This window comes from Phodopus roborovskii, unplaced genomic scaffold (genome assembly GCF_943737965.1).
Source record: "Phodopus roborovskii unplaced genomic scaffold, PHOROB, whole genome shotgun sequence".
Lineage (NCBI taxonomy): Eukaryota > Metazoa > Chordata > Mammalia > Rodentia > Cricetidae > Phodopus > Phodopus roborovskii.
Genome location: NW_026125162.1, coordinates 81,501 through 96,144, shown reverse-complemented (window position 1 = coordinate 96,144; position 14,644 = coordinate 81,501). Strand labels below are relative to the sequence as shown.

General features: G+C 43.7%; 1 pseudogene; it reads left to right on the top strand.

Annotated features, from left to right (window-relative positions):
• Positions 1 to 2,889: 2,889 nt before the first annotated feature.
• Positions 2,890 to 3,888, top strand: LOC127226356 (mitochondrial thiamine pyrophosphate carrier-like; annotated as a pseudogene).
• Positions 3,889 to 14,644: the final 10,756 nt, after the last annotated feature.

Sequence of the window (14,644 nt, the reverse complement as noted above, 5' to 3'; positions counted from 1 at the left end):
TTGTTTGTTTTGTTTCTGAGACAAGGTTTCTCCATGTAGCCCAGACTGTCCTGGAACTCACTCTGTAGACCAGGCTGTTTGTTCTCAAACACATTCACCTGCCTCTGGATTAAAAGATTTCCACCATAATACCTTTTTGTTTTTTGTTTTTTGTTTTCTTAGAGACAGTGTTTCTATGAGTAACAGCCCTGGCTGTCCTGGAACTCGTTTGTAGACCAGGCTGGTAAATCAAGGCAACTTAGAGATGGAAGTATTTATTAGGTTTATGGTTTCAGAGATGTAAGAGTCCATCATGGCGGGATAGCACAGCAGCAGGCAGGTGTGGCAATAGGAACAGGAAGCTGAGATCTCACATCCTCCACAAACATGACCTGAAAGTAAGTAGAGGCTGTATAAGCTCAAAGCCTACTACCAGGAGAGGTGTGAGCAGGAGTCTGCTAGGGGGCTTTGCTGTCACTATTAGGATCAGACAACCTGCGGGTGCAGACATATAGGGAAAGGGGCCAACAAGACAAAGGGAGAGTCTGAAGAGCTCTGAGCCTCTAGAACCAGCCAGGCTATAAACAAGCCAGTAAGGTGTGTTGTTGCTTGTTTATTTGTTGTTTGGAGGAAGGGTTGCTGTCTTCTCAAAATAGGTTGAGAGGGTTTTCCATCGCAACAAAACTTCCTAACTTTCAGGAACTTTAGGTCTAATGGCTGACCTGAAGCCAGGGATGGTGACACATGCCAGTAGATCTAGCATTGGGAGGCTGAGATGAGAGAACTGCTTTGCATCTGAGCCTATCAGGGTAAGACCTTGTCTCAAAAAATAAAAAAAATAAAGGCAAGGCAAATGGCCACCTCATCTGCCCAGCCATGGCTGTCTTACAGAACCAGAGGAACCCAACTCATCTGTGAAACCAGGATTACCTGAATGAGCTCAGTCTAAGAGAGCAAATCCACCCAACCTAAGTACAGTCCCAGGAGCCCATGTAAACAGCCAGATGCAGCGACACACACATCTATAATCTAAGCACTCCTACAGGGAGATGGAAGGCAGAGGCAGGCAAATCACCCCAAAGCTCACACTGGCAGCAATCAAAGAGAGATCCTACCTTAAAACAAGGAAGCAAGAGAGAACCAGGTTGTCTTCTGACCCCCACACAACTAAAGTGACACACACATGCTCGAAAACACCTACACACACAAAAATAAAACTTGAATAATTTTTTCAAATGCTTAGCAGCCTTGACTGTGTTTTAAAAAAAAAAAAAAATTCAAGAATTGGTGCCTAGGAACAGGACATTTGAAGTTCAGCTTTTTTGGACATAAATAAGGACATGCAAGGATGGAAGAGTAAGTCACAGTGGCTGTGATCCTGAAGCCCACTAGATCCTATCCACCCTCCAAAAAAAACCTTTGAAAACCTTCTGCATTAGTAACTTTTCTGCGGCTGTGATAAACCATGGTCAAGGTGACTTGTAACTGGACTTACAGTTCTGGAGGGGAGGACAGCATGACAAACAAAGCAAGAGGAAAGGGAGCAGTCACCAATAGGAATGGCACAGGTCTTTTGAAACCTCAAAGCCCGCCTCCAGCCTCCAACAAGGCCACACCTCCCTATCTTCCCCTAGCTGCTCCACTAATGGTAGAGCAAGTATTCAAACATGTGAGCCTATGGGGTCCATTCTCTCCAAAGCACCTCACCTCCGAAGAGAGGTATTCTGGGGCCTTTTCATGCCTTGCTGCAAGCCCCATGGCCTTGCCTGTCCTTGAACCCTCACATATGATCCTGCTGAAAGGCAGGGCCCAAGAGCCGTTCATAAGAAACCTTGAGAGCAACAACAGGCATTGCATCAGCAGCCCATTCAGGGCAGGATAACCTGAATAAGAGCACCACCACCACCCACCCTCACCCCCTGCACTTACAATATTCTTTGGAGATTGTATATTGGATTCTCCAACTTAAAAGCCAGCAGTGTTTGAGAATGGATGTGAAGTCTAAAAACAAGCGAGCAGAAGGAAGAATATTTGTGCAGATGACTCACCAAGGTTATCTTCCACATTAAGTTACTTGCATCAGCCAGGCTTGGTGGTGCATATCTTTAATCTCAACAACAAGAGGCAGAGGCAGGCAGATCTCTATGAGTTAAAGGCCAGCCTGATCTACAGAGTGAGACCCTGTTTCAAATAATAATAATAATAACGATACATGCATTTATTGTGCTGTTCCATTTGCAGCTATTTCAAAGATTACTACTGTGGTCTTCTGACTCAGTAGAATAGTGTCACCCTTGTAAACATGAGATCAGATGGATAGCTTAAGGCAAAAAGCCTATTCCAATGTGTGAGCCTATGGGTTCACTACTTTCAATATTTAAAAAAAAAAAAAAAAAAAAAAAACTAGAGAGTGGCTCCATCGTTAAAAAGCACTGACTGTTCAATCAAAGGACCCAGATTTTAATCCAGTACCCACATGGCAGCCCACAGCAATCTTGAGCTCTAAGGTATCCAATATCCTCTTTGGTCTTCTTGGGTACCAGTCACATACATGCAAACAAAACACCCATACACACAAAACAAAATTATTTCTTAAAAGATTTATTATGTATACAATGTTCTGCATGTCAGAAGAGGGCATTAGATCCCATTATAGATGGTTGTAAGCCATCATGTCCTTGCTGGGAATTGAACTCAGAACCTCTGGAAGAACAGCCAGTACTCTTAACCACTGAGCCATCTAAAATTAATTTTTAAAATAAATAAATTTCTGGGACAAGCGCAGTTCAGTTTTGCTGTTGGGCTACACTGAGAGGAAAGGAGAACTGAGCTTCTGGAGCCCGATGCATGGACACTGGATGGACCAGAGGCAGGGATAGTCAGCTATAATGCCAAAGCAGATGTCAGTAGAAACTACTGGCAGGATCAGTGTCTGGATTTGTCCCTTGTGTCCTGACCAGTCTTTTGGATGTCATCAAGACCCATTTCTAGCTTCAGATTAAGCATGTGTCCAAGTAACCCCAACACCAAATACCACAGAATCTTTCAGGTGATCAAGCAGATTCTGCGGGAGGAGGGCCCAGCAGCTTTCTGGAAAGGGTACATTCCAGCCCAGATCCTTTCCATAGCCTACAGAGCCGTCCAATTTTTGTCAATTGAAGAACTGACTGACTGCTCTACAGAGCCAACTTCTATGAAACTCAAATTCTCAACACGCTTTGTATGTGGCACCTGTCTGCTGACACAGCCACCCTTGCTTTGCACCCAGTGGATGTCCTGGGCACCCACCCCAGCTCCAGGCAGTGTTCACCTTGTATAGGACCGAGGGCCCCTAGGTCTTCTACAAAGGCTTGGTTCCCACCATGATCGCCATCTTCCCCTATGCAAGCCTGAAGTTCTCCTGCTACTGGAGGCCATACTTCCAGAAGGAAAGCAAACAGGGAACCTGAAAAACCTGCTTTGTGGCTAGGGATTTGGAGTCATCAGCAAGACCCTCACACATCCCCTGGACCTCTTCAAAAGTGCGTGCAAGTGGGAGGGTTTGAGCATGCCCAGTCTGCCTTTTGCCAGGTGTGGAGCTACAGGGGTCTCCAGGACCTCACCAAGCAGGTGCTACAAGATGAAGGCACTCAGGACCTCTTCAAGGACCTGTCCCCCAGCCTGCTGAAGGCTGCCTTCTCCATGGGCTTTATGTTCTCCTGGTACGAGCTCTTCTGTAACCTCTTCCACTGCATAAGGAGAGAAGACAGCTGTGAGGGCAGGAGGGGCCTAAGGTTTGCACTGGAGATTTGTTCTGAGCTCATACTGGATGACAGCTGCTGCCATGAGCAGGAAGAGTCATACACAGCCGGTGGCAGAAGGACAAGGGCCTTTTCCGAAAGAACAGAGAAGGGAGCACTTGGGCTGTAGAAACAAAGCCACAGAGAGAGTGCCTAGCATTTTTTCTCCTCTGTCCAGCCCAAAAGGAGTCAGCTATCCTCTGCTCTGTAGTCCTGGTAAGAGCATGGCTTGAATACAAAGGGATAGGACTGGGCTCTTTGCAGAATTCTAACCCACAACTTGGTCTGTTTCTCCTAGCAACTTATTCAATAGACATTAAAGCAAAAGACATATTCCAAATAAATAAATAAATAATAAATTTCTGGTGGTTGAGACTAGCACAAAAGTAGCCATTTTTTTATGCATGAAATAATGATGGATGAGGCTCTGCCAGATGTCTCCATCAGTAACTTTTTGATCCCAAGGTGATAACCTGAGTTTAATCTGACCAGGAAGATAGAGAGACCTGCCCTCTGACCTACAAACACATAGACACACACCACATACACCACACACACACAACATACACCTAAGTAAATCCTAAAAAAAAATAAACAAAACTGGTCTACAGAGGGAATTCCAGGCCAGACACTGCTACATAGTAAGACTCTGTTTTTAAAAAAAAAGTGGAGAGGAATTGAAAAAGACACCTAACATCACCTGCTGGCCTCCATGCATGCCTGCACACACACATTTGGAAAAACAAAGAAGACTTCGGGTGGAAAATAGCTTAGTGGTAGTAGAGCCCTTGCCTAGACTACTCAAAGCCCTGGGTCTAATCCAGCACCATGGGGAGAAAAAAATTGAAAGTTAAAAAAAAAAAATAGTCATTTCTTCATAGGCATTGAGAAAGAAATGGGCTCATAAATATACAGAGCCTAGAACTAGCACAGGAATAGCTCAGTTGGTAGAATGCTTACTCAACATGCAGGAAGCCCCAGGTTTAACCCCCAACACTATATGAAACCAGGCATGGTGGTGCATGCCTGTAGTCCCAACACTGGAGAGTGGGCAGGAGGACCATGTTCAAGGCTAGACTGGGTGCACAGGCCTGTCTCAGAAACACAAAAATTGAGATTCTACATTTCTGAAGTTGTCTATTAACTGAAATGTATTTGTGGGGATTGGAGAGATGGCTTAGAGGTTAAGAGCACTGGCTGCTCTTCCGAGGGACCTGGGTTCAATCTCTAGCATCCACATAGCAGCTTACAACTGTATGTAACTCCAGTTTCAAGGGATCTGACACCCTCACACAGACACACATGCAAAGTGAGACACCAGTGCACATAAAAGTAAACAAAAATTTTTTAAAATGTATTTGTAGCCCAAACCAACACAGGGCTTCTCCAGGAGTTTCAGAAAGGCTCGCACAAGAGTGTTTTCCCAGCTGAGGTCCAACAAGAAGCCTTGCTGCTGCTTGCTTCAGCTCTCAGATGCTAAAACAACACTTCGTGCTCTGCTCAGAGCCACGTTTGTGGCTTTGAGATGTTGGTAATTTTGCTATTTAACAAGACCCCCGCCCCCATTAGTCCTGAGTTCTATCCAGTTTCCCAAGCAGACTGTGTTGTGACCTAGGGATAATACACGTGTTACATAAAAGCTTCTTTAGGGAATGAGTGGCAGTTGCAGGCTTTGTGTGTTAGATTTTGTTTGAATGTTTCTGTTTGTTTATGAGACATAGTTCTCCTGTGGCTCTCTTTAGGTTGGCCTAGAATCCCATCAGGAAGGATAACCTTGAACTCTCCTCCAGTTCCTACATGCTGGAATTACACTGTGCTACAGGACCTGCATTAACCTACATTGAGCCAACACTATAGTCAATGTGATTCCTAAATAAAAACAAACATAGAACAAGCTGGTAGGTTGGTGGAACTGTGACCAGAGGCTTGTTGGAATCTAGTCTGCTCTTCCCTGGGACAGCAGTTGGAGATTTGCTAATATGGTACCTACAGTGCCTTAGTAGAGAGTGACTACCTTGAGCTATGAAAACATGTCCACGCCCACGCTTCTCAGGGGAGCTGGTGTTTAGCTTTATTACTGAGGTCATTGGTCCCATTCTGGTCCCAGTTCTCAGAACTTGTCTCCTAATATTCTTCAAAGTCTCTGTTCCAACCAAACTTCTTTTGTTTTGTCCAGAATTCATTTCACTCACTGCCCCTCCCTACTCCTGTCTACCTATATGCCGTTGCAATAAAAAACGGCAAGATGGACGGACACATGACCCAAGACCTCCACAAAACTGCATTGTTAATTCAGACTGAACCGTATAGTAACCCTTTCAATTTCAATTGCTGTTTATGTGTGGTGATGGGAGTTAAATGCCACCTTCAACCCCACTCACAACCTGAAAGACCTTTGCCTTTACTAGGCAAGTACTTTGCTGCCTACCCAGCCCCCTCAATTTCATCTTCTGTGGTGTACCTGGAGGCTTAGGCTCTCTGGTGCTTAAGGAATAAACATCTGAAATCAGAGATAAGGAGGCCTGCAACAGAGAAAAACAAACTAGAAGGGCTGACAATCAGATGCTATCATTGCTTACCTCTGGGTCCTGCAGTGCCTGAGGCCAGCCATAGCACTGACCTCCTATGTTAAAATGAGCTGAGAATTGTCTAACCTTGTGGGACTGACTTGTCTCTTTAGGCCAAAGATCCTAAGCTTGTGTGCTGGCTCAAATGCACTGTGACTAATAATGGAAGCCCTATTTGTCCAAATAGTTTTAGTGCATTTGGATTTCCTTCTGAATATCCTAAGACATTTTATATATCTCAGTTCAGGATCACTCTTCTGTGGCTTCCTGACTCTTCTGGTTAAGATCAAATGTGTGACAGACAGACAGACAAATGGGGAATGGGAAGATGAACAGGAAGTAACACCGAAGCAGAACTCTTGCAGCGTAGCCGGAGGAGGGGAAAGAGTGGAGGCAGCAGATAAGTAAAGCCCAGGGACATGCAGGATCCAGGTGACACGGCTGAGTCTTCACATACACCTGGGGATTGTCAGAGAAATAAGGTCTTGGGCCAGCAAAATGGCTCAGCTGTAAGTTGAGAATCAGCTGTAAGTTATCCTCTGACCTCCACGTCTGCATGACATAAATAAAAAAGGTCACGGAACAGTGGTGGCGCTCTAGGGGAGGCAGAAGCAGGCTGCTTTCTGTGAGTTTGAGGCCAGCCTGGTCTACAGAGTGAGTTCCAGGACAGGCTCCAAAGCTACAGAGAAACCCTGTCTCAGAAAACCAAAAGCAATAAAATTATCAGCATTCAGGAGGCTGAGTGAGAAGGATGACAGGTCAGAAGGCAGATTAGCCAACACAATGAGCTGCAGGCCAGCAAGTCCTTACCTCAAAACAAAAGTTTTCAGGGCTGGAAAACAGGCTTGGAGACTGGCAGCTACCTGAGTTCAGTTCCCAGCACTCATGTCAGAGGGCTTACTTCTAGGTGATAAAATGACTCTGGCATAATTAAAAATAATAAAAAATACCTGGGATGGATAAGGGGCAGCGCACTCCTTTGATCCCAGCACTGGGGAAGAAGAGGGAGGCAGATCTCTATGAGTTCAAGGCCAGCCTGGTCTACAGACCTAGTTCCAGAACAGCCAAGACTACACGAAGAAATCCTGTCTCAAAAATAATAATAATAAATAAAATAATACAGATGGTACATGACTTTAATCACAGCACTCAGGGGACAGAGGCAAATGGATCTCTGTGAATCCCAGGCCAGCTTGGTATACATAGAGAGTTCCAGGGCAGATCTGCCTTCCTCTACCTCAGGAATATTGGGCTTAAAGGCATGCACCACCATGCCTGGTCAGTTTTTAAAATCCATCTTTTGAGTACCTCTTTTTTAAACTCGACATTAAAATATCTTTGGGGATTGATAGATGGTTTGGTGGTTAAGAGCCATATTACTCTTCCACAGGGCCCAAGTGAGTTCCTAGCACCCACGTTGCCTGTAAATCCAGTCCCAGGGGATCTGACCCCTCTGGCCTCCAAAGGCACCTGTACACATGTAGCAAACACAGATACATATGAGCACATAGTTAAAAAATAATGAAGTCAGGCTAGGTGGTGGTGGCGCATGCCTTGAATCCCAGCACTCAGGAGGCAGAGGCAGGCATACCTCTGTGATTTTGAGACCAGCCTGGTCTCGAGAGCTAGTTCCGGGACAGGCTCCAAAACCACAGAGAAACCCTGTCTGGAAAGAAAAAATGAAGTCTTTAATATATTTTCAAGGGTTGCTGCCACAGTTATGAGGACCAGTGTTCTTATCCCACCAACCACTCTACAAGCCTGTCATCCTGCAACCAACTCTAAATTCCAGCTCCAAGGAATCCAACATCCCCTTCTAACTTTCGTGTGTGCACCTGCACATACATCCATAGACAATAAATAAATTAATACAAAATCAATAAGGTTCTTCCCCCCACCTCACTCCCATGTGAATTATGTCTCTTGAATTCACAGAACCCTTGTCTTCACTTAAGCCACTCACCCTTTTCCTAGTGTTTACTTAGCTGTCCACCCAGGTTGCAGATCCAGATCGGCCCATCTCTGCCAGGGAGCCCCTTAACATGGACCTTTCAGGATAGAGTAGGAGAAGAAAATTTAGGAAATACGAATTAGCTCCTATATTTCAATCCTAACCATCCAAGTGACTATGAATGACTGCAGCCCACATGGAGTCACAAAAGCTGGAGCAAATGAACATGTGGATACATGACAAGACACTGAAGAAAATACATCTTGACATGATCAGCAGCAGGCAACATCCATTTCTTGGCATCTCAGTGAGAGGAATGCAGGGAGAAGATTTCCTTCCTATCAAATGAGATGATGGATGGGTATCGTTCGGCCTTTTGCAAATCTTCATAGAATAAAAATTCAAGAGTCTGGTAGCCCATGTTCACGTGGCATCTAGTCCTCTGATAGCTCTTAGCACAGAGCTGAGGACAGTGTGAATTCACTAAATAGTTGTTGATTTAATAAATAAATGTAAGTCTTAAATGCCAAAATGTAGTTTTGCTTTGTTTTGTTTTTTGCTCTGTACCGTACTGGGCCCAGAGTCTCAGGACACTAGACAAATACTCTACCACTGAGCTGTTTCCCCAGCTCTTGCTATGTGGTTTTTATTACATTTATTTATTCATTTTGGGTGGGTGGAGGTATGTGCGGAGGTCAGGACACAATTTTTGTTGTTTTTTTTTTTTTTTTTTTTTTTTTTTCTTAAGACAGGGTAACTGCTCTGGCTATCCTGGAGCTCAATTTGTAGAACAAACTGCCCTTGACCTCCCTCTGCCTTCTGAGAGCTGTGATTAAAGGTATGTGTTACCACTGCCCAGTCAGAAAGACAGTTCTTAAGAATCCATTCACTCAGCCAGGCATTGGTGACGCACACCTTTAGTCCCAGCACTTCGGGAGGCAGAGGCAGGTGGATCTCTGTGAGTTTGAAGCCAGCCTTATCTACAGAGCTACTTCCAGGACAGGCTCCAAAGCAATAAAGAGAAGCCCTGTCTCAAAAAAACAAAAACAAAAAACAAAAAACAAAAAAAAAGAAAGAAAGAAAGAAAGAAAAGAAAAAGAAAACAATCCGTTCTCTCCTTCCACTATGTGGGTCCTGGGAATCAAACCTGTGTCATCAGGCTTGGCAGCAAGCACCCTGTACCTATTGATCCATCTCATTGGCCCTGCTGCAACAACATTAAAGAAATAATACAAAACAAGTGGGCTGTTTGGTGCAGGATGTAACAGTAGGTTCTGGACACTCAGTGTGGAGCAGCTTCATATTTTCCAGAAACAGAAGTAGGGATTGGGAATAATTTTTGGAAGCTGGCATCCATCCTTTCAGCTGTTAGTGAATTGTGATACTAGGTGTGGCACTTCTAGTGATACTTCATGAGGTTCGGGGAAGGAACAGGAAGCAGTCTGGGGGATGCTGAGGAAGGGTACGCAGGGGTCAGTGCTAGCCTTTGCATACCACCCTAGGGTATGGGCCTTGGGAGGAACAAATAAAGATCTCATTCACACTGGCATCTTTGGAAGAGGCTTGGGACCACTGTGTAAAGATGGACTGGCTCAGCCCCATTGAGAGGTCAGTCTTCTGAGATTTGGACCCCTTTCACCAGGGTACCATGGAAATGAAAGGAATGGCAAGCAAAGTGGAAGAAGTGAAACTGATAGAATTTGGTCATGAACTTGGTATTGTGGGATGATAGAGAGTGAGAGCATCTAGAGTGACTCAGCCAGTGCCACCAAAATAAGGAATGCAGGAAGAGGAGAGTTTCACAGGGTTGGAAATAGATCCCTGTGGATTACACAGATGGGTGTACCCTTTAAGCAACTGGATGGTTTACAAGGATTCAAAAAAATAAGAATGAAAAGTAAGCCAGGTGGTGGTGGTGCTCACCTTTATTTAATTCACTGTTCGGGAAGCAGAGGCAGGTGGATCTCTTGAGTTTGAGGCCAGCCTGGTCTACAGAGTGAGTTCCAGGACAGCCAGGGATACATAGAGAAACCCTGTCTTGAAAAAAAAACAAAACTGGGCTTGAGAGACGGCTTAGCAGTTAAGACCACTGGCTCTTTTTCCAGAGGACCTGGCTTCAAGTCCAAGCGCCTATTATGGCAGTTTACAACTGTCTGTAATTCCAGTTCCAGTCGATCCAACACCCTCACACAGACATACATGTAGGCAGAACACCAATGCACATATGAGAGACAGAGAAAGGGAGGGAGGGAGGGAGAGAGAGAGAGAAAGAGAGAGAGAGAGAGAAATCAAACAGAATGAAAAGCTAGATTTGGCTCCGTAGTATAAAAGAAAGCCTCATGGTTGACATCACCAGAGGATGGAAAGTAACTAAGGACAGAACTGTCCCACTGAAGATCAAGACTCAGAGGTAGCTCAGGAATAAGGTGCTTGCCTGACCTATGTGAGGCAAATACAAAAAGTCAAGGTAGAGAGAGAGGTGTGTATCCACATTAGGACATCCTTGTTGGGCTGGGGAAGATGCCTCATTAATACCGGTGTCATACCCTATACAGGTTTTTAAAGGATAGGTTAGAGTTAAATATTCCTCCTAATAAATGATAAAATGTATCTGTAGCAGTCTGATAGAATAGTCTTGGTTAAAACATGGAAAATAAAGGTTTCTTTTGTAAGAAGTCCTCAGGAATGTGACTGGATACATTCTTCCTGTGGCAGAAGTCATTAATTGTCCCCCGTAACCATTTTTTTTCTTTTTGATAGTGAAAGGCTACTTTATTTGTAGCTGAACAAACAGACTACACAAAGAAAAAGAAAAGGAAACATTTCTAAACCTCCCTACCACCACCACCCTCTAGCTAGCTACATATAGCCACATAGCCAAGTTTTGGCCAGGGGATAAAAAGAAGCCCCAGGGTTGCCTGATTTTTCAACCTATAGTGATGGAATTACAGGAATGAGTGTCCATACTTTGACTGTGAGTACTGGGATCTGATCTTCATAATTGCATCTGTTTTGGGAAAAAAAAAAAACATATTGTTAATTTATGTGCCTGGGGGAGGGGTTGTGCCATAGCATGAATGCATGTGGAGGTCAGAGGACAACTTATGGAAATCAGTTCATTTCTACTTTATTAGTCCTGAGTATTGAATTTGGGGACAGTAGGTGTGGTAGCAGGCACCTTAACTTTCAGTGGACCATCTGAGTGGGCCTCAGCAAGCCCTCCTAACCACTGAGCCATCCCTCCAGTCCTAGGACCCTTTTTAGTGACTGCATATTTTTGGTTGTTTGGTTTGGTTTGGATTTTTTGAGACAGGGTTTCTCTATGAAGCCCTTGATGTCCTGGAATGCCTTTAATCCTCATACTCAGGAGATAGAGGCAGGCAGATCTCTGAGTTAGAATCAGCCTTACTACATAGTGAGCTCCAGGTCAGCTAAGACTATACAGTGACACTCTTTATTTAAAAAAAAAGAAAAAGAAAAGTTTTATGAAGAGATTCACTTGTAAGATCAATTGCAATAAATGAAAATCAAGTTGTAAATTTTTAAATAAGTAAAGCTACTTTAGACCTGTTTATCTCCGTATTTATCAAATTTAAAATTGCATAAAGACACAGATTTGATCCCCGGGACAGTTAAACTTTTTAAGTGGTATTGTATAATCAGTGATCCCCACTTTTGTATTTGAGGGACTCCCTGCCAGTTTGATTAGAAGCCCAGCAAGAGCATTTTAAGCTCCCTTGTGGAATTTAACCCTTCTCTTTCATTACCACTTAAGTGACACACCAAGAGAATCTTTCCTTCATTCTCCTCACACTGATTTTCCCAGCACCTTCTTGCACTTAGCATTTCTCAAAAGCAGAAAAACAGCAGGCAAGCATGATCTGGCCCTTTAATGTAGCCTGCCGGAAAACAGGCAATGTAGCTGTTATGGTCTGGATTTCTAAATGTATTTAATATGATTAAGATACTACCTTCACTTAAAATACTTTCTGAGCCATTCACACACAAAGAAGTGCTTTTATGGCATTGTAAGTGATGTCTCTTGTTCTTTTGTTTCATTTAAGACAAGAGCCTTTAAACTCACAATCATCTGCTTCAGTTTCCCATCCAGGCCTACATCACCATACCTGGCTTTTCCAGACTCTTAATATTGCTCAGGCCAGGCGGTGGTGGCGCATGCCTTTAATCCCAGCACTCTGGAGGCAGAGGCTTGGAGATCTCTGTGAGTTGGGGGCCAGCCTGGTCTATAAAGGGAGTTCCAGAACAGCCAGGGCTCTTAAACAAAGAAACCCTTTCAGGAAAAACAAAACAAAACAAAATAGTAACAAAAAAAAAAAAAAAAAAAAAAAAAACAACATCTCCAAACCACAAATTCATTAATAGTAAATAATTCTAAATGTATATGAACATAAACCTGTCTATAAATTTAAAATACCAATTTTATACATAAACTGTATATTGATGATGCCTAGTACTTAGAAATCTTACTGTCATTTTGAGCACTATAGTCTAATGGAAAAATCATTGACCTTTCCTGATTTGATTTCTTCCATTTATAGCTGGGTGCCATCAGATAAGTGAGTGACTTAATTTATTCTAGAACTCATGGCAGAGTCACTTGTTGACTCTGTGCCCTTCACCACACTAGACTCTACAAATAACGAAAAGCAGTGCTAAGAATGGAAGATGCTTTGGAGGCTTGCAATAGCCAAAAGATAAATAGTCCACTGGGTTATATGCCCACAGTAGAAAGAGCTTAATGCAGCTCAGGCTGTTAAAATGCTGCATTGCAATTTGGAAAAGGCATTCTAGGCCGTCTTACACACATGTGAAGAGACATTAGGAGGCAAACTAATGCCTTAGAAAACTACCCTTGAAAACCCAGGAAGACTCAGAGATGAGGAAGAACCCAGATAGGGTGTCAGATGATGCATAGAAGTGAGGTCAGGGGTAGGGTGCTTGCCTAGCATATGGAGCGCTAGGGGGTCATTCCCAGCACCAAAGAAAACCAGGTGTGGTGGCACAAGCCTGTATTCATAGCACTCAGGCAGTGAAGGCCGGAGTGGCAGAAGTTCAAAGCCATCCTACAATACTGAGTGGAAAGGAAGGTGGGAAAATCCTGGTTTTCAAACTAGGTGTAAATGGAAAATGGGGGGGGGGTTTAAAGGAAACTAAGTAGTTCCAGGAAATTTGCTTGTTGGGCTAGAGGAATGGCTCAATGGTCCAGAGTTCATGTTGTTCTTGCAGATTCTCAGCGCTGGTACAGGGGCTCACAACCATTGGTAACTCCAGTTCTAAGGGATCCGATGCCTTTATCTGGCTTCCAAGGGCATCAGGCTCACATGTAGTGCACATACATGTATATGCATATATATGTATGAAGGAGAGGAAGCTCTGATTAAAGTACTGAGTAAATGTGTATCTTGTCATGGGCACAACCTGTGGAGGACTCTGAGACCAATTGGCCCATGGAAAATTCTTAAGACCATTACTCGCATGCACCAGGCTCCAAAGAAAAGGCAAACTTTTCTCAGGAGCTGGAGTATGGATCAGTGTGTGCAAAGATGAGCAATTGTAGCTTCCTCTTCCAGGATGTTTACAATTTGAGACTACTTGCCTACAGAGACCTCCTACTGAGACTAGCTAATTCCCCACACACCCCCCCAATCCCCATGTTGTACCTAATAAACAGGCTAAGGTTCCAGGTTGAAGCAGTAGCAGTAACAGAGCCCTACATTACCTCAGTTTATTGTGTCTGTCTTTTCATCATTTCCCTCACCTCCCCTAGCAGGGTTCCTGGATCGAAGTCGAGCAGGCTGTGACATATATACATGCAGATAAATATTCAGACACATAAAATAAATCTTTAAAGAAACAAATGTGGCCTGGCTGTGGTGGCTCCCACCTTTAATCCCAGCACTCAGGAGGCAGAGGCAGGGTGATCTCTGTGAGTTCAAGACCAGCGTGGTCTACAGAGTGAGTTCCAGGACAGCAAGAACTGTTTCACAGAGAAATCCTGTATCAAAAAAAAAAAAAAAAAAAAAAAAAAAGAAAGAAAAAAGAAAAAAAAAAGAAGAAAGAAAGAAAGTCTCAACTTCTCAACTTGTAGGGAAAAATATCAAAGCCCCAAAGCCTTCAAAGACTCATTAGTGGAGGCTCAAGCCTGTGATCAGCTCCAGCTACTCGGAGGGTAACATGGGAGTATTACCACAAACCTGAGGCAAGCCTGAGCCAGCCTTGCAAAAGCAAATGGTCATATAATATTATGTCAGAAACACAGGCAAACATGTTCATCTTTCCACAATGTCAGAATATTATTGAATAACAATAAATTTACAAGGTTTAATGGACCCAAAGATAGCAATTGG